Source organism: Triturus cristatus, chromosome 4_1, assembly GCF_964204655.1.
Source record: "Triturus cristatus chromosome 4_1, aTriCri1.1, whole genome shotgun sequence".
NCBI lineage: Eukaryota > Metazoa > Chordata > Amphibia > Caudata > Salamandridae > Triturus > Triturus cristatus.
Genome location: NC_140585.1, coordinates 108,576,147 through 108,596,482, shown reverse-complemented (window position 1 = coordinate 108,596,482; position 20,336 = coordinate 108,576,147). Strand labels below are relative to the sequence as shown.

The 20,336-nt window shown below is 44.1% G+C and overlaps 17 non-coding genes across 17 annotated transcripts; 11 read left to right on the top strand and 6 right to left on the bottom strand.

Annotated features, from left to right (window-relative positions):
* The first annotated feature begins 324 nt into the window (after positions 1-324).
* On the top strand, positions 325-396 carry TRNAA-CGC (transfer RNA alanine (anticodon CGC)). The gene has a single exon. It is a non-coding gene; the product is annotated as a tRNA-Ala (tRNA).
* Positions 397-595: 199 nt separating this feature from the next.
* TRNAM-CAU (transfer RNA methionine (anticodon CAU)) lies at positions 596-668 on the bottom strand. Its single transcript has one exon. It is a non-coding gene; the product is annotated as a tRNA-Met (tRNA).
* Positions 669-1,880: 1,212 nt separating this feature from the next.
* Positions 1,881-1,952, top strand: TRNAA-CGC (transfer RNA alanine (anticodon CGC)). Its single transcript has one exon. It is a non-coding gene; the product is annotated as a tRNA-Ala (tRNA).
* A 199-nt stretch (positions 1,953-2,151) lies between these two features.
* TRNAM-CAU (transfer RNA methionine (anticodon CAU)) lies at positions 2,152-2,224 on the bottom strand. Its single transcript has one exon. It is a non-coding gene; the product is annotated as a tRNA-Met (tRNA).
* A 1,483-nt stretch (positions 2,225-3,707) lies between these two features.
* TRNAM-CAU (transfer RNA methionine (anticodon CAU)) lies at positions 3,708-3,780 on the bottom strand. The gene has a single exon. It is a non-coding gene; the product is annotated as a tRNA-Met (tRNA).
* A 1,211-nt stretch (positions 3,781-4,991) lies between these two features.
* TRNAA-CGC (transfer RNA alanine (anticodon CGC)) lies at positions 4,992-5,063 on the top strand. Its single transcript has one exon. It is a non-coding gene; the product is annotated as a tRNA-Ala (tRNA).
* A 1,483-nt stretch (positions 5,064-6,546) lies between these two features.
* On the top strand, positions 6,547-6,618 carry TRNAA-CGC (transfer RNA alanine (anticodon CGC)). Its single transcript has one exon. It is a non-coding gene; the product is annotated as a tRNA-Ala (tRNA).
* A 199-nt stretch (positions 6,619-6,817) lies between these two features.
* Positions 6,818-6,890, bottom strand: TRNAM-CAU (transfer RNA methionine (anticodon CAU)). The gene has a single exon. It is a non-coding gene; the product is annotated as a tRNA-Met (tRNA).
* Positions 6,891-8,102: 1,212 nt separating this feature from the next.
* On the top strand, positions 8,103-8,174 carry TRNAA-CGC (transfer RNA alanine (anticodon CGC)). Its single transcript has one exon. It is a non-coding gene; the product is annotated as a tRNA-Ala (tRNA).
* A 199-nt stretch (positions 8,175-8,373) lies between these two features.
* Positions 8,374-8,446, bottom strand: TRNAM-CAU (transfer RNA methionine (anticodon CAU)). The gene has a single exon. It is a non-coding gene; the product is annotated as a tRNA-Met (tRNA).
* A 2,767-nt stretch (positions 8,447-11,213) lies between these two features.
* On the top strand, positions 11,214-11,285 carry TRNAA-CGC (transfer RNA alanine (anticodon CGC)). The gene has a single exon. It is a non-coding gene; the product is annotated as a tRNA-Ala (tRNA).
* A 1,484-nt stretch (positions 11,286-12,769) lies between these two features.
* TRNAA-CGC (transfer RNA alanine (anticodon CGC)) lies at positions 12,770-12,841 on the top strand. Its single transcript has one exon. It is a non-coding gene; the product is annotated as a tRNA-Ala (tRNA).
* A 1,484-nt stretch (positions 12,842-14,325) lies between these two features.
* Positions 14,326-14,397, top strand: TRNAA-CGC (transfer RNA alanine (anticodon CGC)). The gene has a single exon. It is a non-coding gene; the product is annotated as a tRNA-Ala (tRNA).
* A 1,484-nt stretch (positions 14,398-15,881) lies between these two features.
* Positions 15,882-15,953, top strand: TRNAA-CGC (transfer RNA alanine (anticodon CGC)). Its single transcript has one exon. It is a non-coding gene; the product is annotated as a tRNA-Ala (tRNA).
* A 1,483-nt stretch (positions 15,954-17,436) lies between these two features.
* On the top strand, positions 17,437-17,508 carry TRNAA-CGC (transfer RNA alanine (anticodon CGC)). The gene has a single exon. It is a non-coding gene; the product is annotated as a tRNA-Ala (tRNA).
* A 1,483-nt stretch (positions 17,509-18,991) lies between these two features.
* TRNAA-CGC (transfer RNA alanine (anticodon CGC)) lies at positions 18,992-19,063 on the top strand. Its single transcript has one exon. It is a non-coding gene; the product is annotated as a tRNA-Ala (tRNA).
* Positions 19,064-19,262: 199 nt separating this feature from the next.
* On the bottom strand, positions 19,263-19,335 carry TRNAM-CAU (transfer RNA methionine (anticodon CAU)). Its single transcript has one exon. It is a non-coding gene; the product is annotated as a tRNA-Met (tRNA).
* Positions 19,336-20,336: the final 1,001 nt, after the last annotated feature.

Below are 20,336 nucleotides of genomic sequence, written 5' to 3'. Positions count from 1 at the left end.
GGAGCTGCAGGTAATGTTCATGATTTTCATCGATCTGCTCCTGATCCCCACCCCCACAACCTTTCTTGAGCGAGAGATAATTACAGCGCTGAAAGATACTTCAGCCACTCCTTCGATAGCTCAGTTGGTAGAGCGGAGGACTGTAGCATAAAGTCAGACATCCTTAGGTCGCTGGTTCAAATCAGGCTCGAAGGATTTTGTGCTTCGATTTCCATATCTTTCACTTTTATTCAAACAATACCTTCCATTGATTATGATCGAGACTTTGCAGTCCCTGGGTTTCAGGGATTCCTTGCATCCATCAAACAGCTCAAGTGCAAAAGTGGGGATGTAGCTCAGTGGTAGAGCGCATGCTTCGCATGTATGAGGTCCCGGGTTCAATCCCCGGCATCTCCAGGAGCCTCTGTTCCTTATCTTGGCTTTTTTCCAGAAGGCTAGCCTGCCATCATGCAGAAAGAAGAAGTTTGTCATGCAGTTGGGGTGAGAGCCCCACTTAAATAGTCAGACATTTGCTTTGGAAAAATCTTTGAACTAGGCATAGTTTGCGCATTTCAAGAAAATCGGAGAATTTTGCATTCCAAAAGAAGGAAATAAATGCCCTCTCTGAGGATCGAACTCAGGACCTTCAGATTATGAGACTGACGCGCTGCCTACTGCGCTAAGAAGGCTGTATATAGGCATCTGTACATAAGACCATGAAGATCATCCAGGTACAAGGCTGAAGGATTTTCCTGACTGACATTGTATACTGCAGAGTCGAATGGGGTGATGTGGCCGTCGGTTCAATGCAGGGTTTCCAATCATACAGTCAAATCTTGCAGAAGTGGGGATGTAGCTCAGTGGTAGAGCGCATGCTTTGCATGTATGAGGCCCCGGGTTCAATCCCCGGCATCTCCAGACTTTTGCCATGCTTACCTTGGATTTTGGGCAGAAAGCTAGGCTGGCATCATGATGAAGGAAGAGATATGTCCTCCAACCGGGATGAGGACCCCGCTTAATCTGTCAGACGTTTGCCTTGAAAAATCCCATGAAATGGGGCTATCTCATTTTTGATGATTATAGATCAAAAGAATCCTACTTGTTGAAGACATCAAAGTGATGATTCATCTTGACAACCATAATGCTTTGATGATAGAAATCTGTCGCATCTCTCTTGATCATTGGTAAGGGTTCTTCTTCTAAACCAAAGACTCTTTACAGTAGCTTTTAGAAAAACGGAATATTTTGTTTATCTCAATCACCTTCAATCTACAGATTTTTCCGTTCTCTTTCCTTTTGAAAATGCATCCAAAATGCACGTTCTTGATGCTGGGTGCTTAGTAATGACTCCCATAACTTTCTGTCATTTCTTTCATGGTTCCGCGCAGCCATCCATTTGCCACCAATGCTGCCCAAGGTCTTTGTATCAAAGTTCCTTTCCTTTCTGTAAAATTGAAATTTGGAGCACCCCTGCTTATCCCCAAGCCAAGACAGAACATGAACTTTGGTCTGAAATCCTCCTTTGGGGTGATAAGACGTACCTTACAGTGTGCTCTAAGAACTGGTGACTTTGAGAGGGAGCTGCAGGTAATGTTCATGATTTTCATCGATCTGCTCCTGATCCCCACCCCCACAACCTTTCTTGAGCGAGAGATAATTACAGCGCTGAAAGATACTTCAGCCACTCCTTCGATAGCTCAGTTGGTAGAGCGGAGGACTGTAGCATAAAGTCAGACATCCTTAGGTCGCTGGTTCAAATCAGGCTCGAAGGATTTTGTGCTTCGATTTCCATATCTTTCACTTTTATTCAAACAATACCTTCCATTGATTATGATCGAGACTTTGCAGTCCCTGGGTTTCAGGGATTCCTTGCATCCATCAAACAGCTCAAGTGCAAAAGTGGGGATGTAGCTCAGTGGTAGAGCGCATGCTTCGCATGTATGAGGTCCCGGGTTCAATCCCCGGCATCTCCAGGAGCCTCTGTTCCTTATCTTGGCTTTTTTCCAGAAGGCTAGCCTGCCATCATGCAGAAAGAAGAAGTTTGTCATGCAGTTGGGGTGAGAGCCCCACTTAAATAGTCAGACATTTGCTTTGGAAAAATCTTTGAACTAGGCATAGTTTGCGCATTTCAAGAAAATCGGAGAATTTTGCATTCCAAAAGAAGGAAATAAATGCCCTCTCTGAGGATCGAACTCAGGACCTTCAGATTATGAGACTGACGCGCTGCCTACTGCGCTAAGAAGGCTGTATATAGGCATCTGTACATAAGACCATGAAGATCATCCAGGTACAAGGCTGAAGGATTTTCCTGACTGACATTGTATACTGCAGAGTCGAATGGGGTGATGTGGCCGTCGGTTCAATGCAGGGTTTCCAATCATACAGTCAAATCTTGCAGAAGTGGGGATGTAGCTCAGTGGTAGAGCGCATGCTTTGCATGTATGAGGCCCCGGGTTCAATCCCCGGCATCTCCAGACTTTTGCCATGCTTACCTTGGATTTTGGGCAGAAAGCTAGGCTGGCATCATGATGAAGGAAGAGATATGTCCTCCAACCGGGATGAGGACCCCGCTTAATCTGTCAGACGTTTGCCTTGAAAAATCCCATGAAATGGGGCTATCTCATTTTTGATGATTATAGATCAAAAGAATCCTACTTGTTGAAGACATCAAAGTGATGATTCATCTTGACAACCATAATGCTTTGATGATAGAAATCTGTCGCATCTCTCTTGATCATTGGTAAGGGTTCTTCTTCTAAACCAAAGACTCTTTACAGTAGCTTTTAGAAAAACGGAATATTTTGTTTATCTCAATCACCTTCAATCTACAGATTTTTCCGTTCTCTTTCCTTTTGAAAATGCATCCAAAATGCACGTTCTTGATGCTGGGTGCTTAGTAATGACTCCCATAACTTTCTGTCATTTCTTTCATGGTTCCGCGCAGCCATCCATTTGCCACCAATGCTGCCCAAGGTCTTTGTATCAAAGTTCCTTTCCTTTCTGTAAAATTGAAATTTGGAGCACCCCTGCTTATCCCCAAGCCAAGACAGAACATGAACTTTGGTCTGAAATCCTCCTTTGGGGTGATAAGACGTACCTTACAGTGTGCTCTAAGAACTGGTGACTTTGAGAGGGAGCTGCAGGTAATGTTCATGATTTTCATCGATCTGCTCCTGATCCCCACCCCCACAACCTTTCTTGAGCGAGAGATAATTACAGCGCTGAAAGATACTTCAGCCACTCCTTCGATAGCTCAGTTGGTAGAGCGGAGGACTGTAGCATAAAGTCAGACATCCTTAGGTCGCTGGTTCAAATCTGGCTCGAAGGATTTTGTGCTTCGATTTCCATATCTTTCACTTTTATTCAAACAATACCTTCCATTGATTATGATCGAGACTTTGCAGTCCCTGGGTTTCAGGGACTCCTTGCATCCATCAAACAGCTCGAGTGCAAAAGTGGGGATGTAGCTCAGTGGTAGAGCGCATACTTCGCATGTATGAGGTCCCGGGTTCAATCCCCGGCATCTCCAGGAGCCTCTGTTCCTTATCTTGGCTTTTTTCCAGAAGGCTAGCCTGCCATCATGCAGAAAGAAGAAGTTTGTCATGCAGTTGGGGTGAGAGCCCCACTTAAATAGTCAGACATTTGCTTTGGAAAAATCTTTGAACTAGGCATAGTTTGCGCATTTCAAGAAAATCGGAGAATTTTGCATTCCAAAAGAAGGAAATAAATGCCCTCTCTGAGGATCGAACTCAGGACCTTCAGATTATGAGACTGACGCGCTGCCTACTGCGCTAAGAAGGCTGTATATAGGCATCTGTACATAAGACCATGAAGATCATCCAGGTACAAGGCTGAAGTTTTTTCCTGACTGACATTGTATACTGCAGAGTCAAATGGGGTGATGTGGCCGTCGGTTCAATGCAGGGTTTCCAATCATACAGTCAAATTTTGCAGAAGTGGGGATGTAGCTCAGTGGTAGAGCGCATGCTTTGCATGTATCAGGCCCCGGGTTCAATCCCCGGCATCTCCAGACTTTTGCCATGCTTACCTTGGATTTTGGGCAGAAAGCTAGGCTGGCATCATGATGAAGGAAGAGATATGTCCTCCAACCGGGAAGAGGACCCGCTTAATCTGTCAGACGTTTGCCTTGAAAAATCCCATGAAATGGGGCTATCTCATTTTTGATGATTATAGATCAAAAGAATCCTACTTGTTGAAGACATCAAAGTGATGATTCATCTTGACAACCATAATGCTTTGATGATAGAAATCTGTCGCATCTCTCTTGATCATTGGTAAGGGTTCTTCTTCTAAACCAAAGACTCTTTACAGTAGCTTTTAGAAAAACGGAATATTTTGTTTATCTCAATCACCTTCAATCTACAGATTTTTCCGTTCTCTTTCCTTTTGAAAATGCATCCAAAATGCACGTTCTTGATGCTGGGTGCTTAGTAATGACTCCCATAACTTTCTGTCATTTCTTTCATGGTTCCGCGCAGCCATCCATTTGCCACCAATGCTGCCCAAGGTCTTTGTATCAAAGTTCCTTTCCTTTCTGTAAAATTGAAATTTGGAGCACCCCTGCTTATCCCCAAGCCAAGACAGAACATGAACTTTGGTCTGAAATCCTCCTTTGGGGTGATAAGACGTACCTTACAGTGTGCTCTAAGAACTGGTGACTTTGAGAGGGAGCTGCAGGTAATGTTAATGATTTTCATCGATCTGCTCCTGATCCCCACCCCCACAACCTTTCTTGAGCGAGAGATAATTACAGCGCTGAAAGATACTTCAGCCACTCCTTCGATAGCTCAGTTGGTAGAGCGGAGGACTGTAGCATAAAGTCAGACATCCTTAGGTCGCTGGTTCAAATCAGGCTCGAAGGATTTTGTGCTTCGATTTCCATATCTTTCACTTTTATTCAAACAATACCTTCCATTGATTATGATCGAGACTTTGCAGTCCCTGGGTTTCAGGGATTCCTTGCATCCATCAAACAGCTCGAGTGCAAAAGTGGGGATGTAGCTCAGTGGTAGAGCGCATGCTTCGCATGTATGAGGTCCCGGGTTCAATCCCCGGCATCTCCAGGAGCCTCTGTTCCTTATCTTGGCTTTTTTCCAGAAGGCTAGCCTGCCATCATGCAGAAAGAAGAAGTTTGTCATGCAGTTGGGGTGAGAGCCCCACTTAAATAGTCAGACATTTGCTTTGGAAAAATCTTTGAACTAGGCATAGTTTGCGCATTTCAAGAAAATCGGAGAATTTTGCATTCCAAAAGAAGGAAATAAATACCCTCTCTGAGGATCGAACTCAGGACCTTCAGATTATGAGACTGACGCGCTGCCTACTGCGCTAAGAAGGCTGTATATAGGCATCTGTACATAAGACCATGAAGATCATCCAGGTACAAGGCTGAAGTTTTTTCCTGACTGACATTGTATACTGCAGAGTCAAATGGGGTGATGTGGCCGTCGGTTCAATGCAGGGTTTCCAATCATACAGTCAAATTTTGCAGAAGTGGGGATGTAGCTCAGTGGTAGAGCGCATGCTTTGCATGTATCAGGCCCCGGGTTCAATCCCCGGCATCTCCAGACTTTTGCCATGCTTACCTTGGATTTTGGGCAGAAAGCTAGGCTGGCATCATGATGAAGGAAGAGATATGTCCTCCAACCGGGAAGAGGACCCGCTTAATCTGTCAGACGTTTGCCTTGAAAAATCCCATGAAATGGGGCTATCTCATTTTTGATGATTATAGATCAAAAGAATCCTACTTGTTGAAGACATCAAAGTGATGATTCATCTTGACAACCATAATGCTTTGATGATAGAAATCTGTCGCATCTCTCTTGATCATTGGTAAGGGTTCTTCTTCTAAACCAAAGACTCTTTACAGTAGCTTTTAGAAAAACGGAATATTTTGTTTATCTCAATCACCTTCAATCTACAGATTTTTCCGTTCTCTTTCCTTTTGAAAATGCATCCAAAATGCACGTTCTTGATGCTGGGTGCTTAGTAATGACTCCCATAACTTTCTGTCATTTCTTTCATGGTTCCGCGCAGCCATCCATTTGCCACCAATGCTGCCCAAGGTCTTTGTATCAAAGTTCCTTTCCTTTCTGTAAAATTGAAATTTGGAGCACCCCTGCTTATCCCCAAGCCAAGACAGAACATGAACTTTGGTCTGAAATCCTCCTTTGGGGTGATAAGACGTACCTTACAGTGTGCTCTAAGAACTGGTGACTTTGAGAGGGAGCTGCAGGTAATGTTAATGATTTTCATCGATCTGCTCCTGATCCCCACCCCCACAACCTTTCTTGAGCGAGAGATAATTACAGCGCTGAAAGATACTTCAGCCACTCCTTCGATAGCTCAGTTGGTAGAGCGGAGGACTGTAGCATAAAGTCAGACATCCTTAGGTCGCTGGTTCAAATCAGGCTCGAAGGATTTTGTGCTTCGATTTCCATATCTTTCACTTTTATTCAAACAATACCTTCCATTGATTATGATCGAGACTTTGCAGTCCCTGGGTTTCAGGGATTCCTTGCATCCATCAAACAGCTCGAGTGCAAAAGTGGGGATGTAGCTCAGTGGTAGAGCGCATGCTTCGCATGTATGAGGTCCCGGGTTCAATCCCCGGCATCTCCAGGAGCCTCTGTTCCTTATCTTGGCTTTTTTCCAGAAGGCTAGCCTGCCATCATGCAGAAAGAAGAAGTTTGTCATGCAGTTGGGGTGAGAGCCCCACTTAAATAGTCAGACATTTGCTTTGGAAAAATCTTTGAACTAGGCATAGTTTGCGCATTTCAAGAAAATCGGAGAATTTTGCATTCCAAAAGAAGGAAATAAATGCCCTCTCTGAGGATCGAACTCAGGACCTTCAGATTATGAGACTGACGCGCTGCCTACTGCGCTAAGAAGGCTGTATATAGGCATCTGTACATAAGACCATGAAGATCATCCAGGTACAAGGCTGAAGTTTTTTCCTGACTGACATTGTATACTGCAGAGTCAAATGGGGTGATGTGGCCGTCGGTTCAATGCAGGGTTTCCAATCATACAGTCAAATCTTGCAGAAGTGGGGATGTAGCTCAGTGGTAGAGCGCATGCTTTGCATGTATGAGGCCCCGGGTTCAATCCCCGGCATCTCCAGACTTTTGCCATGCTTACCTTGGATTTTGGGCAGAAAGCTAGGCTGGCATCATGATGAAGGAAGAGATATGTCCTCCAACCGGGATGAGGACCCCGCTTAATCTGTCAGACGTTTGCCTTGAAAAATCCCATGAAATGGGGCTATCTCATTTTTGATGATTATAGATCAAAAGAATCCTACTTGTTGAAGACATCAAAGTGATGATTCATCTTGACAACCATAATGCTTTGATGATAGAAATCTGTCGCATCTCTCTTGATCATTGGTAAGGGTTCTTCTTCTAAACCAAAGACTCTTTACAGTAGCTTTTAGAAAAACGGAATATTTTGTTTATCTCAATCACCTTCAATCTACAGATTTTTCCGTTCTCTTTCCTTTTGAAAATGCATCCAAAATGCACGTTCTTGATGCTGGGTGCTTAGTAATGACTCCCATAACTTTCTGTCATTTCTTTCATGGTTCCGCGCAGCCATCCATTTGCCACCAATGCTGCCCAAGGTCTTTGTATCAAAGTTCCTTTCCTTTCTGTAAAATTGAAATTTGGAGCACCCCTGCTTATCCCCAAGCCAAGACAGAACATGAACTTTGGTCTGAAATCCTCCTTTGGGGTGATAAGACGTACCTTACAGTGTGCTCTAAGAACTGGTGACTTTGAGAGGGAGCTGCAGGTAATGTTCATGATTTTCATCGATCTGCTCCTGATCCCCACCCCCACAACCTTTCTTGAGCGAGAGATAATTACAGCGCTGAAAGATACTTCAGCCACTCCTTCGATAGCTCAGTTGGTAGAGCGGAGGACTGTAGCATAAAGTCAGACATCCTTAGGTCGCTGGTTCAAATCTGGCTCGAAGGATTTTGTGCTTCGATTTCCATATCTTTCACTTTTATTCAAACAATACCTTCCATTGATTATGATCGAGACTTTGCAGTCCCTGGGTTTCAGGGACTCCTTGCATCCATCAAACAGCTCGAGTGCAAAAGTGGGGATGTAGCTCAGTGGTAGAGCGCATGCTTCGCATGTATGAGGTCCCGGGTTCAATCCCCGGCATCTCCAGGAGCCTCTGTTCCTTATCTTGGCTTTTTTCCAGAAGGCTAGCCTGCCATCATGCAGAAAGAAGAAGTTTGTCATGCAGTTGGGGTGAGAGCCCCACTTAAATAGTCAGACATTTGCTTTGGAAAAATCTTTGAACTAGGCATAGTTTGCGCATTTCAAGAAAATCGGAGAATTTTGCATTCCAAAAGAAGGAAATAAATGCCCTCTCTGAGGATCGAACTCAGGACCTTCAGATTATGAGACTGACGCGCTGCCTACTGCGCTAAGAAGGCTGTATATAGGCATCTGTACATAAGACCATGAAGATCATCCAGGTACAAGGCTGAAGTTTTTTCCTGACTGACATTGTATACTGCAGAGTCAAATGGGGTGATGTGGCCGTCGGTTCAATGCAGGGTTTCCAATCATACAGTCAAATTTTGCAGAAGTGGGGATGTAGCTCAGTGGTAGAGCGCATGCTTTGCATGTATCAGGCCCCGGGTTCAATCCCCGGCATCTCCAGACTTTTGCCATGCTTACCTTGGATTTTGGGCAGAAAGCTAGGCTGGCATCATGATGAAGGAAGAGATATGTCCTCCAACCGGGAAGAGGACCCGCTTAATCTGTCAGACGTTTGCCTTGAAAAATCCCATGAAATGGGGCTATCTCATTTTTGATGATTATAGATCAAAAGAATCCTACTTGTTGAAGACATCAAAGTGATGATTCATCTTGACAACCATAATGCTTTGATGATAGAAATCTGTCGCATCTCTCTTGATCATTGGTAAGGGTTCTTCTTCTAAACCAAAGACTCTTTACAGTAGCTTTTAGAAAAACTGAATATTTTGTTTATCTCAATCACCTTCAATCTACAGATTTTTCCGTTCTCTTTCCTTTTGAAAATGCATCCAAAATGCACGTTCTTGATGCTGGGTGCTTAGTAATGACTCCCATAACTTTCTGTCATTTCTTTCATGGTTCCGCGCAGCCATCCATTTGCCACCAATGCTGCCCAAGGTCTTTGTATCAAAGTTCCTTTCCTTTCTGTAAAATTGAAATTTGGAGCACCCCTGCTTATCCCCAAGCCAAGACAGAACATGAACTTTGGTCTGAAATCCTCCTTTGGGGTGATAAGACGTACCTTACAGTGTGCTCTAAGAACTGGTGACTTTGAGAGGGAGCTGCAGGTAATGTTCATGATTTTCATCGATCTGCTCCTGATCCCCACCCCCACAACCTTTCTTGAGCGAGAGATAATTACAGCGCTGAAAGATACTTCAGCCACTCCTTCGATAGCTCAGTTGGTAGAGCGGAGGACTGTAGCATAAAGTCAGACATCCTTAGGTCGCTGGTTCAAATCAGGCTCGAAGGATTTTGTGCTTCGATTTCCATATCTTTCACTTTTATTCAAACAATACCTTCCATTGATTATGATCGAGACTTTGCAGTCCCTGGGTTTCAGGGATTCCTTGCATCCATCAAACAGCTCGAGTGCAAAAGTGGGGATGTAGCTCAGTGGTAGAGCGCATGTTTTGCATGTATGAGGTCCCGGGTTCAATCCTCGGCATCTCCAGGAGCCTCTGTTCCTTATCTTGGCTTTTTTCCAGAAGGCTAGCCTGCCATCATGCAGAAAGAAGAAGTTTGTCATGCAGTTGGGGTGAGAGCCCCACTTAAATAGTCAGACATTTGCTTTGGAAAAATCTTTGAACTAGGCATAGTTTGCGCATTTCAAGAAAATTGGAGAATTTTGCATTCCAAAAGAAGGAAATAAATGCCCTCTCTGAGGATCGAACTCAGGACCTTCAGATTATGATACTGACGCGCTGCCTACTGCGCTAAGAAGGCTGTATATAGGCATCTGTACATAAGACCATGAAGATTATCCAGGTACAAGGCTGAAGGATTTTCCTGACTGACATTGTATACTGCAGAGTCGAATGGGGTGATGTGGCCGTCGGTTCAATGCAGGGTTTCCAATCATACAGTCAAATCTTGCAGAAGTGGGGATGTAGCTCAGTGGTAGAGCGCATGCTTTGCATGTATGAGGCCCCGGGTTCAATCCCCGGCATCTCCAGACTTTTGCCATGCTTACCTTGGATTTTGGGCAGAAAGCTAGGCTGGCATCATGATGAAGGAAGAGATATGTCCTCCAACCGGGATGAGGACCCCGCTTAATCTGTCAGACGTTTGCCTTGAAAAATCCCATGAAATGGGGCTATCTCATTTTTGATGATTATAGATCAAAAGAATCCTACTTGTTGAAGACATCAAAGTGATGATTCATCTTGACAACCATAATGCTTTGATGATAGAAATCTGTCGCATCTCTCTTGATCATTGGTAAGGGTTCTTCTTCTAAACCAAAGACTCTTTACAGTAGCTTTTAGAAAAACGGAATATTTTGTTTATCTCAATCACCTTCAATCTACAGATTTTTCCGTTCTCTTTCCTTTTGAAAATGCATCCAAAATGCACGTTCTTGATGCTGGGTGCTTAGTAATGACTCCCATAACTTTCTGTCATTTCTTTCATGGTTCCGCGCAGCCATCCATTTGCCACCAATGCTGCCCAAGGTCTTTGTATCAAAGTTCCTTTCCTTTCTGTAAAATTGAAATTTGGAGCACCCCTGCTTATCCCCAAGCCAAGACAGAACATGAACTTTGGTCTGAAATCCTCCTTTGGGGTGATAAGACGTACCTTACAGTGTGCTCTAAGAACTGGTGACTTTGAGAGGGAGCTGCAGGTAATGTTCATGATTTTCATCGATCTGCTCCTGATCCCCACCCCCACAACCTTTCTTGAGCGAGAGATAATTACAGCGCTGAAAGATACTTCAGCCACTCCTTCGATAGCTCAGTTGGTAGAGCGGAGGACTGTAGCATAAAGTCAGACATCCTTAGGTCGCTGGTTCAAATCAGGCTCGAAGGATTTTGTGCTTCGATTTCCATATCTTTCACTTTTATTCAAACAATACCTTCCATTGATTATGATCGAGACTTTGCAGTCCCTGGGTTTCAGGGATTCCTTGCATCCATCAAACAGCTCGAGTGCAAAAGTGGGGATGTAGCTCAGTGGTAGAGCGCATGCTTCGCATGTATGAGGTCCCGGGTTCAATCCCCGGCATCTCCAGGAGCCTCTGTTCCTTATCTTGGCTTTTTTCCAGAAGGCTAGCCTGCCATCATGCAGAAAGAAGAAGTTTGTCATGCAGTTGGGGTGAGAGCCCCACTTAAATAGTCAGACATTTGCTTTGGAAAAATCTTTGAACTAGGCATAGTTTGCGCATTTCAAGAAAATCGGAGAATTTTGCATTCCAAAAGAAGGAAATAAATACCCTCTCTGAGGATCGAACTCAGGACCTTCAGATTATGAGACTGACGCGCTGCCTACTGCGCTAAGAAGGCTGTATATAGGCATCTGTACATAAGACCATGAAGATCATCCAGGTACAAGGCTGAAGTTTTTTCCTGACTGACATTGTATACTGCAGAGTCAAATGGGGTGATGTGGCCGTCGGTTCAATGCAGGGTTTCCAATCATACAGTCAAATCTTGCAGAAGTGGGGATGTAGCTCAGTGGTAGAGCGCATGCTTTGCATGTATGAGGCCCCGGGTTCAATCCCCGGCATCTCCAGACTTTTGCCATGCTTACCTTGGATTTTGGGCAGAAAGCTAGGCTGGCATCATGATGAAGGAAGAGATATGTCCTCCAACCGGGATGAGGACCCCGCTTAATCTGTCAGACGTTTGCCTTGAAAAATCCCATGAAATGGGGCTATCTCATTTTTGATGATTATAGATCAAAAGAATCCTACTTGTTGAAGACATCAAAGTGATGATTCATCTTGACAACCATAATGCTTTGATGATAGAAATCTGTCGCATCTCTCTTGATCATTGGTAAGGGTTCTTCTTCTAAACCAAAGACTCTTTACAGTAGCTTTTAGAAAAACGGAATATTTTGTTTATCTCAATCACCTTCAATCTACAGATTTTTCCGTTCTCTTTCCTTTTGAAAATGCATCCAAAATGCACGTTCTTGATGCTGGGTGCTTAGTAATGACTCCCATAACTTTCTGTCATTTCTTTCATGGTTCCGCGCAGCCATCCATTTGCCACCAATGCTGCCCAAGGTCTTTGTATCAAAGTTCCTTTCCTTTCTGTAAAATTGAAATTTGGAGCACCCCTGCTTATCCCCAAGCCAAGACAGAACATGAACTTTGGTCTGAAATCCTCCTTTGGGGTGATAAGACGTACCTTACAGTGTGCTCTAAGAACTGGTGACTTTGAGAGGGAGCTGCAGGTAATGTTCATGATTTTCATCGATCTGCTCCTGATCCCCACCCCCACAACCTTTCTTGAGCGAGAGATAATTACAGCGCTGAAAGATACTTCAGCCACTCCTTCGATAGCTCAGTTGGTAGAGCGGAGGACTGTAGCATAAAGTCAGACATCCTTAGGTCGCTGGTTCAAATCAGGCTCGAAGGATTTTGTGCTTCGATTTCCATATCTTTCACTTTTATTCAAACAATACCTTCCATTGATTATGATCGAGACTTTGCAGTCCCTGGGTTTCAGGGATTCCTTGCATCCATCAAACAGCTCGAGTGCAAAAGTGGGGATGTAGCTCAGTGGTAGAGCGCATGCTTCGCATGTATGAGGTCCCGGGTTCAATCCCCGGCATCTCCAGGAGCCTCTGTTCCTTATCTTGGCTTTTTTCCAGAAGGCTAGCCTGCCATCATGCAGAAAGAAGAAGTTTGTCATGCAGTTGGGGTGAGAGCCCCACTTAAATAGTCAGACATTTGCTTTGGAAAAATCTTTGAACTAGGCATAGTTTGCGCATTTCAAGAAAATCGGAGAATTTTGCATTCCAAAAGAAGGAAATAAATACCCTCTCTGAGGATCGAACTCAGGACCTTCAGATTATGAGACTGACGCGCTGCCTACTGCGCTAAGAAGGCTGTATATAGGCATCTGTACATAAGACCATGAAGATCATCCAGGTACAAGGCTGAAGTTTTTTCCTGACTGACATTGTATACTGCAGAGTCAAATGGGGTGATGTGGCCGTCGGTTCAATGCAGGGTTTCCAATCATACAGTCAAATCTTGCAGAAGTGGGGATGTAGCTCAGTGGTAGAGCGCATGCTTTGCATGTATGAGGCCCCGGGTTCAATCCCCGGCATCTCCAGACTTTTGCCATGCTTACCTTGGATTTTGGGCAGAAAGCTAGGCTGGCATCATGATGAAGGAAGAGATATGTCCTCCAACCGGGATGAGGACCCCGCTTAATCTGTCAGACGTTTGCCTTGAAAAATCCCATGAAATGGGGCTATCTCATTTTTGATGATTATAGATCAAAAGAATCCTACTTGTTGAAGACATCAAAGTGATGATTCATCTTGACAACCATAATGCTTTGATGATAGAAATCTGTCGCATCTCTCTTGATCATTGGTAAGGGTTCTTCTTCTAAACCAAAGACTCTTTACAGTAGCTTTTAGAAAAACGGAATATTTTGTTTATCTCAATCACCTTCAATCTACAGATTTTTCCGTTCTCTTTCCTTTTGAAAATGCATCCAAAATGCACGTTCTTGATGCTGGGTGCTTAGTAATGACTCCCATAACTTTCTGTCATTTCTTTCATGGTTCCGCGCAGCCATCCATTTGCCACCAATGCTGCCCAAGGTCTTTGTATCAAAGTTCCTTTCCTTTCTGTAAAATTGAAATTTGGAGCACCCCTGCTTATCCCCAAGCCAAGACAGAACATGAACTTTGGTCTGAAATCCTCCTTTGGGGTGATAAGACGTACCTTACAGTGTGCTCTAAGAACTGGTGACTTTGAGAGGGAGCTGCAGGTAATGTTCATGATTTTCATCGATCTGCTCCTGATCCCCACCCCCACAACCTTTCTTGAGCGAGAGATAATTACAGCGCTGAAAGATACTTCAGCCACTCCTTCGATAGCTCAGTTGGTAGAGCGGAGGACTGTAGCATAAAGTCAGACATCCTTAGGTCGCTGGTTCAAATCAGGCTCGAAGGATTTTGTGCTTCGATTTCCATATCTTTCACTTTTATTCAAACAATACCTTCCATTGATTATGATCGAGACTTTGCAGTCCCTGGGTTTCAGGGATTCCTTGCATCCATCAAACAGCTCGAGTGCAAAAGTGGGGATGTAGCTCAGTGGTAGAGCGCATGCTTCGCATGTATGAGGTCCCGGGTTCAATCCCCGGCATCTCCAGGAGCCTCTGTTCCTTATCTTGGCTTTTTTCCAGAAGGCTAGCCTGCCATCATGCAGAAAGAAGAAGTTTGTCATGCAGTTGGGGTGAGAGCCCCACTTAAATAGTCAGACATTTGCTTTGGAAAAATCTTTGAACTAGGCATAGTTTGCGCATTTCAAGAAAATCGGAGAATTTTGCATTCCAAAAGAAGGAAATAAATACCCTCTCTGAGGATCGAACTCAGGACCTTCAGATTATGAGACTGACGCGCTGCCTACTGCGCTAAGAAGGCTGTATATAGGCATCTGTACATAAGACCATGAAGATCATCCAGGTACAAGGCTGAAGTTTTTTCCTGACTGACATTGTATACTGCAGAGTCAAATGGGGTGATGTGGCCGTCGGTTCAATGCAGGGTTTCCAATCATACAGTCAAATCTTGCAGAAGTGGGGATGTAGCTCAGTGGTAGAGCGCATGCTTTGCATGTATGAGGCCCCGGGTTCAATCCCCGGCATCTCCAGACTTTTGCCATGCTTACCTTGGATTTTGGGCAGAAAGCTAGGCTGGCATCATGATGAAGGAAGAGATATGTCCTCCAACCGGGATGAGGACCCCGCTTAATCTGTCAGACGTTTGCCTTGAAAAATCCCATGAAATGGGGCTATCTCATTTTTGATGATTATAGATCAAAAGAATCCTACTTGTTGAAGACATCAAAGTGATGATTCATCTTGACAACCATAATGCTTTGATGATAGAAATCTGTCGCATCTCTCTTGATCATTGGTAAGGGTTCTTCTTCTAAACCAAAGACTCTTTACAGTAGCTTTTAGAAAAACGGAATATTTTGTTTATCTCAATCACCTTCAATCTACAGATTTTTCCGTTCTCTTTCCTTTTGAAAATGCATCCAAAATGCACGTTCTTGATGCTGGGTGCTTAGTAATGACTCCCATAACTTTCTGTCATTTCTTTCATGGTTCCGCGCAGCCATCCATTTGCCACCAATGCTGCCCAAGGTCTTTGTATCAAAGTTCCTTTCCTTTCTGTAAAATTGAAATTTGGAGCACCCCTGCTTATCCCCAAGCCAAGACAGAACATGAACTTTGGTCTGAAATCCTCCTTTGGGGTGATAAGACGTACCTTACAGTGTGCTCTAAGAACTGGTGACTTTGAGAGGGAGCTGCAGGTAATGTTCATGATTTTCATCGATCTGCTCCTGATCCCCACCCCCACAACCTTTCTTGAGCGAGAGATAATTACAGCGCTGAAAGATACTTCAGCCACTCCTTCGATAGCTCAGTTGGTAGAGCGGAGGACTGTAGCATAAAGTCAGACATCCTTAGGTCGCTGGTTCAAATCAGGCTCGAAGGATTTTGTGCTTCGATTTCCATATCTTTCACTTTTATTCAAACAATACCTTCCATTGATTATGATCGAGACTTTGCAGTCCCTGGGTTTCAGGGATTCCTTGCATCCATCAAACAGCTCGAGTGCAAAAGTGGGGATGTAGCTCAGTGGTAGAGCGCATGCTTCGCATGTATGAGGTCCCGGGTTCAATCCCCGGCATCTCCAGGAGCCTCTGTTCCTTATCTTGGCTTTTTTCCAGAAGGCTAGCCTGCCATCATGCAGAAAGAAGAAGTTTGTCATGCAGTTGGGGTGAGAGCCCCACTTAAATAGTCAGACATTTGCTTTGGAAAAATCTTTGAACTAGGCATAGTTTGCGCATTTCAAGAAAATCGGAGAATTTTGCATTCCAAAAGAAGGAAATAAATACCCTCTCTGAGGATCGAACTCAGGACCTTCAGATTATGAGACTGACGCGCTGCCTACTGCGCTAAGAAGGCTGTATATAGGCATCTGTACATAAGACCATGAAGATCATCCAGGTACAAGGCTGAAGTTTTTTCCTGACTGACATTGTATACTGCAGAGTCAAATGGGGTGATGTGGCCGTCGGTTCAATGCAGGGTTTCCAATCATACAGTCAAATTTTGCAGAAGTGGGGATGTAGCTCAGTGGTAGAGCGCATGCTTTGCATGTATCAGGCCCCGGGTTCAATCCCCGGCATCTCCAGACTTTTGCCATGCTTACCTTGGATTTTGGGCAGAAAGCTAGGCTGGCATCATGATGAAGGAAGAGATATGTCCTCCAACCGGGAAGAGGACCCGCTTAATCTGTCAGACGTTTGCCTTGAAAAATCCCATGAAATGGGGCTATCTCATTTTTGATGATTATAGATCAAAAGAATCCTACTTGTTGAAGACATCAAAGTGATGATTCATCTTGACAACCATAATGCTTTGATGATAGAAATCTGTCGCATCTCTCTTGATCATTGGTAAGGGTTCTTCTTCTAAACCAAAGACTCTTTACAGTAGCTTTTAGAAAAACGGAATATTTTGTTTATCTCAATCACCTTCAATCTACAGATTTTTCCGTTCTCTTTCCTTTTGAAAATGCATCCAAAATGCACGTTCTTGATGCTGGGTGCTTAGTAATGACTCCCATAACTTTCTGTCATTTCTTTCATGGTTCCGCGCAGCCATCCATTTGCCACCAATGCTGCCCAAGGTCTTTGTATCAAAGTTCCTTTCCTTTCTGTAAAATTGAAATTTGGAGCACCCCTGCTTATCCCCAAGCCAAGACAGAACATGAACTTTGGTCTGAAATCCTCCTTTGGGGTGATAAGACGTACCTTACAGTGTGCTCTAAGAACTGGTGACTTTGAGAGGGAGCTGCAGGTAATGTTAATGATTTTCATCGATCTGCTCCTGATCCCCACCCCCACAACCTTTCTTGAGCGAGAGATAATTACAGCGCTGAAAGATACTTCAGCCACTCCTTCGATAGCTCAGTTGGTAGAGCGGAGGACTGTAGCATAAAGTCAGACATCCTTAGGTCGCTGGTTCAAATCAGGCTCGAAGGATTTTGTGCTTCGATTTCCATATCTTTCACTTTTATTCAAACAATACCTTCCATTGATTATGATCGAGACTTTGCAGTCCCTGGGTTTCAGGGATTCCTTGCATCCATCAAACAGCTCGAGTGCAAAAGTGGGGATGTAGCTCAGTGGTAGAGCGCATGCTTCGCATGTATGAGGTCCCGGGTTCAATCCCCGGCATCTCCAGGAGCCTCTGTTCCTTATCTTGGCTTTTTTCCAGAAGGCTAGCCTGCCATCATGCAGAAAGAAGAAGTTTGTCATGCAGTTGGGGTGAGAGCCCCACTTAAATAGTCAGACATTTGCTTTGGAAAAATCTTTGAACTAGGCATAGTTTGCGCATTTCAAGAAAATCGGAGAATTTTGCATTCCAAAAGAAGGAAATAAATACCCTCTCTGAGGATCGAACTCAGGACCTTCAGATTATGAGACTGACGCGCTGCCTACTGCGCTAAGAAGGCTGTATATAGGCATCTGTACATAAGACCATGAAGATCATCCAGGTACAAGGCTGAAGTTTTTTCCTGACTGACATTGTATACTGCAGAGTCAAATGGGGTGATGTGGCCGTCGGTTCAATGCAGGGTTTCCAATCATACAGTCAAATTTTGCAGAAGTGGGGATGTAGCTCAGTGGTAGAGCGCATGCTTTGCATGTATCAGGCCCCGGGTTCAATCCCCGGCATCTCCAGACTTTTGCCATGCTTACCTTGGATTTTGGGCAGAAAGCTAGGCTGGCATCATGATGAAGGAAGAGATATGTCCTCCAACCGGGAAGAGGACCCGCTTAATCTGTCAGACGTTTGCCTTGAAAAATCCCATGAAATGGGGCTATCTCATTTTTGATGATTATAGATCAAAAGAATCCTACTTGTTGAAGACATCAAAGTGATGATTCATCTTGACAACCATAATGCTTTGATGATAGAAATCTGTCGCATCTCTCTTGATCATTGGTAAGGGTTCTTCTTCTAAACCAAAGACTCTTTACAGTAGCTTTTAGAAAAACGGAATATTTTGTTTATCTCAATCACCTTCAATCTACAGATTTTTCCGTTCTCTTTCCTTTTGAAAATGCATCCAAAATGCACGTTCTTGATGCTGGGTGCTTAGTAATGACTCCCATAACTTTCTGTCATTTCTTTCATGGTTCCGCGCAGCCATCCATTTGCCACCAATGCTGCCCAAGGTCTTTGTATCAAAGTTCCTTTCCTTTCTGTAAAATTGAAATTTGGAGCACCCCTGCTTATCCCCAAGCCAAGACAGAACATGAACTTTGGTCTGAAATCCTCCTTTGGGGTGATAAGACGTACCTTACAGTGTGCTCTAAGAACTGGTGACTTTGAGAGGGAGCTGCAGGTAATGTTAATGATTTTCATCGATCTGCTCCTGATCCCCACCCCCACAACCTTTCTTGAGCGAGAGATAATTACAGCGCTGAAAGATACTTCAGCCACTCCTTCGATAGCTCAGTTGGTAGAGCGGAGGACTGTAGCATAAAGTCAGACATCCTTAGGTCGCTGGTTCAAATCAGGCTCGAAGGATTTTGTGCTTCGATTTCCATATCTTTCACTTTTATTCAAACAATACCTTCCATTGATTATGATCGAGACTTTGCAGTCCCTGGGTTTCAGGGATTCCTTGCATCCATCAAACAGCTCGAGTGCAAAAGTGGGGATGTAGCTCAGTGGTAGAGCGCATGCTTCGCATGTATGAGGTCCCGGGTTCAATCCCCGGCATCTCCAGGAGCCTCTGTTCCTTATCTTGGCTTTTTTCCAGAAGGCTAGCCTGCCATCATGCAGAAAGAAGAAGTTTGTCATGCAGTTGGGGTGAGAGCCCCACTTAAATAGTCAGACATTTGCTTTGGAAAAATCTTTGAACTAGGCATAGTTTGCGCATTTCAAGAAAATCGGAGAATTTTGCATTCCAAAAGAAGGAAATAAATGCCCTCTCTGAGGATCGAACTCAGGACCTTCAGATTATGAGACTGACGCGCTGCCTACTGCGCTAAGAAGGCTGTATATAGGCATCTGTACATAAGACCATGAAGATCATCCAGGTACAAGGCTGAAGTTTTTTCCTGACTGACATTGTATACTGCAGAGTCAAATGGGGTGATGTGGCCGTCGGTTCAATGCAGGGTTTCCAATCATACAGTCAAATCTTGCAGAAGTGGGGATGTAGCTCAGTGGTAGAGCGCATGCTTTGCATGTATGAGGCCCCGGGTTCAATCCCCGGCATCTCCAGACTTTTGCCATGCTTACCTTGGATTTTGGGCAGAAAGCTAGGCTGGCATCATGATGAAGGAAGAGATATGTCCTCCAACCGGGATGAGGACCCCGCTTAATCTGTCAGACGTTTGCCTTGAAAAATCCCATGAAATGGGGCTATCTCATTTTTGATGATTATAGATCAAAAGAATCCTACTTGTTGAAGACATCAAAGTGATGATTCATCTTGACAACCATAATGCTTTGATGATAGAAATCTGTCGCATCTCTCTTGATCATTGGTAAGGGTTCTTCTTCTAAACCAAAGACTCTTTACAGTAGCTTTTAGAAAAACGGAATATTTTGTTTATCTCAATCACCTTCAATCTACAGATTTTTCCGTTCTCTTTCCTTTTGAAAATGCATCCAAAATGCACGTTCTTGATGCTGGGTGCTTAGTAATGACTCCCATAACTTTCTGTCATTTCTTTCATGGTTCCGCGCAGCCATCCATTTGCCACCAATGCTGCCCAAGGTCTTTGTATCAAAGTTCCTTTCCTTTCTGTAAAATTGAAATTTGGAGCACCCCTGCTTATCCCCAAGCCAAGACAGAACATGAACTTTGGTCTGAAATCCTCCTTTGGGGTGATAAGACGTACCTTACAGTGTGCTCTAAGAACTGGTGACTTTGAGAGGGAGCTGCAGGTAATGTTCATGATTTTCATCGATCTGCTCCTGATCCCCACCCCCACAACCTTTCTTGAGCGAGAGATAATTACAGCGCTGAAAGATACTTCAGCCACTCCTT